This window comes from Papaver somniferum, unplaced genomic scaffold, assembly GCF_003573695.1.
Source record: "Papaver somniferum cultivar HN1 unplaced genomic scaffold, ASM357369v1 unplaced-scaffold_6225, whole genome shotgun sequence".
NCBI lineage: Eukaryota > Viridiplantae > Streptophyta > Magnoliopsida > Ranunculales > Papaveraceae > Papaver > Papaver somniferum.
Genome location: NW_020649000.1, coordinates 1 through 2,948, shown reverse-complemented (window position 1 = coordinate 2,948; position 2,948 = coordinate 1). Strand labels below are relative to the sequence as shown.

General features: G+C 37.7%; 1 long non-coding RNA gene across 1 annotated transcript; it reads left to right on the top strand.

Annotated features, from left to right (window-relative positions):
- On the top strand, positions 1-1,686 carry LOC113343592. Its single transcript, XR_003357311.1, has 2 exons — positions 1-109; positions 1,290-1,686. It is a non-coding gene; the product is annotated as an uncharacterized LOC113343592 (long non-coding RNA).
- The last annotated feature ends 1,262 nt before the right edge of the window (positions 1,687-2,948 follow it).

The window sequence follows — 2,948 nt, the reverse complement described above, 5'->3', positions numbered from 1 at the left end:
GTATTTCTACCGCAACTTCTTTTGTATCCCAACCCATCGGACCCATTGAATGGAGAGGCTGCGGCTCTAATGATGCGTGATAAAGCTGCTTATGAGCAAAGGGTTAAAGGTTTTGTGATTCTTTTTATTTATCCTTCGATTATATATGCATACAACCTAATACAAACATCTCAAACTTGCTCTAATCATTTCCGCAACACCTTGAACTTATATATTCACAATGCCATTTTATTTAGTGAATTAGCATCTCTTCTCCAATTCATTTCTTGATTGAAAATAAATTGTTTGTCTTTGGTTGATAGCACCCATGATGCAAGGATGTTGGTTAGTTCAAGGTGCTAAAGTTTGTTGGTCCTTGTTGTGTTAAGTAACCAGGAATATAATCCGGCTAGTTCTTTCTGCTGTTTAAAACGAGACCTGATCAGTGGAATAAATTTTACTTTGTCAGTTAGACATGGTCAGAACTTGGTAAAGCTGTTTCCCCAAGTACTAAATAATAATGCATAAAAGTAGTGTAGTGCTCCGTGCTAGATATTAGGTCATATTTGGGTCCATGCAATGCAAAATGAAATTGTCTAAATTGTGGGGAACCGAGAACACCACAAAGAAAGCTTCATAGATTCTTATCTCTTAAAGAAACTGGGGTGTCATGATTGCAACATTGTATCGTTGGTTTCATTGGATAACTTTGAGGAATTGGGTGCTAAAAAGGGCTTTAGATTTTGACAACAGGAGCATTTGTTATGAATTGGAATCATATTATCCATGGGCTATGTTCCCTGAACTTGTATTGGATTATTTGAAAATAATTTCTCTTCGGTGATGCATTATTCGGACAAACATTGGGAGGATAGCTAGCTTGTGGAACAAGAGCTAAAACCTAAGTTTAGTGAACTCATTATGCATTTTTAAATGCCAACGATTGCAAAATGTGAATGTTTTCCTTGAGGCTGATAGTTTCTTCGGTCGTTGGGACTCTTTTTTTTGTTTGTGTGTGTGTGTGCGTGTGTAATTATTCAGTGTCCTACCAGTATAGCATTCTTCCTATGCTTGTGCAATGAGTTTTCGTATACAACCTCAACGCCTTTCTGATGATATGAAGGACTCACTGAGTTTGAGTTCAAATTTTACCAACTGTTCAAGAGTTTTAGCACCTTTTAGTTAAGCATAAGATGTTGTTCTTATCGTAGTGGCTGTATTTCCTTAGCTCTTTCAACCAGGTTGCGCTAATTGTCTTCTGTTTCTGATTATGATCCTGTTACATGTTCTCATTCTCATTTGTGATCCAGAATACTGTGAAAAATATGCGAAACCTGAAGACGTTGGGAATAACACGGATGAGAAATCAAGTGATGAGGAAGATGAGGCAAGTGACAATGATTATGACTCCAGCGACGAGGGAATGGCGGGTCATGCAGATCCTTAATTTGCATTATTTATGCAATAATTTACATTTAGCCTTGTTTTTATGCATCTGTACATGTCAATGATATTTGTACTTTTCAGCAAAAATCAAAATCCAACTCCAAAAAAGAGTTGCAGTAGGAGGACCCTTCTGTGGTGTAATATTCCCGTGGGACTCCTACTCTTATCTTATCTTATCTTATCTTCCTTTTTCCTTTTCTTACCCTTTCGGTGACAATGTAAATAAATAACTTAATAATTATGAGTTTCATGTTTAAGATACTTCTGTTCTTCGCAGTTACCCTGTGTTAGGTGATGTTATATCTAACTCTGTTCGGGAACATTTCGATATCAAAGGCACGGTGTAATTTTATTTTCGTGTCATTGGCTTTCGTCACTGAGTGCCATCAGCCATTACCCTTAAAATTTGTCTTTGACAAACTGAAAATTTTACAACAAAAATGATACACACCGAAGTGTGTGTCCCGTGATGGGCACCGAGAGGATGGCGTGAGAGGAAAAACAGTGGTGGGCCCACCACTGATCCCATCTGCAGGGCACCCCTAACAGCCCTTGGATCTCTCCGCGGTGCAGATCGCGGGAGAAACCGACTTTCGGTGCGTGTATCACCACTGGTTTTACAAAGAGTTGAGAAAGGTGTGTGTATCACCACTGATTTTACAAAGAGTTGAGAAAATTTAACTTGGGAACGCTGAAACACTGGACGAACCAAAATGAAATCCTAACATCAAAAATGATAGATGAAACAATAGAAAGCCATAAGAAACCTATCGAATCTTTTGTAACTGAACTGCAAGACTCTAATAAATAACGGTAAACAAGACTAGAGAGTGTACAAGATAGATGTGTGAATTATTTTACCTCGATTTTTGTCTCTTAGGCTTCTTCACATAAGTACCAGAGTTAAGCGAAACCAGGCTCTCGACATAACTCTTAGAAGGAGTAAGCGTGTTTCTTTTATTTGCTCAGCTTTCCAACTCTTTTATTTTTTGGGTCGCATAAAATTAAACCGCCATAAGTATGCATCAGTATATCACCATTTTTAAGTGACAGCACCGGCGTCCAGAGAGCATAACTGGTAACGGGATAGTTTATTTCAAGATTCTCCCACTCCACCATAATTTTAATGATAACTGCAAGATGAAACTTAGCTTATATAAAGACAACTCTCTTTATTGATGTTTAGAAAATCACTCAAAACTAAACATAAAACTCTTAATCTTGCTTTTATGATCAACCACAACTTTGCTCTTATAGCATCTTGGCATTAGTGGTAAGCAAATTATTTTTCGTGGAGCCTGACTATAACTTCAGACGAAGTTTATTGGGTGGGAACACCTAACCAGTGAAGGGCTCCATTATGAAGCACACCGGAGAGTCTTCTTTTAACATTCAAACGACTATTGCTGCCAGGAAACATGTAACGTTCTGTGCATTGAATAGTTTTCCATGATTTGGACCCTAAGTTATAAATTCTAAATTCATTATCCAAAATTCTGACTAACTTGTAATCATCGATGTTG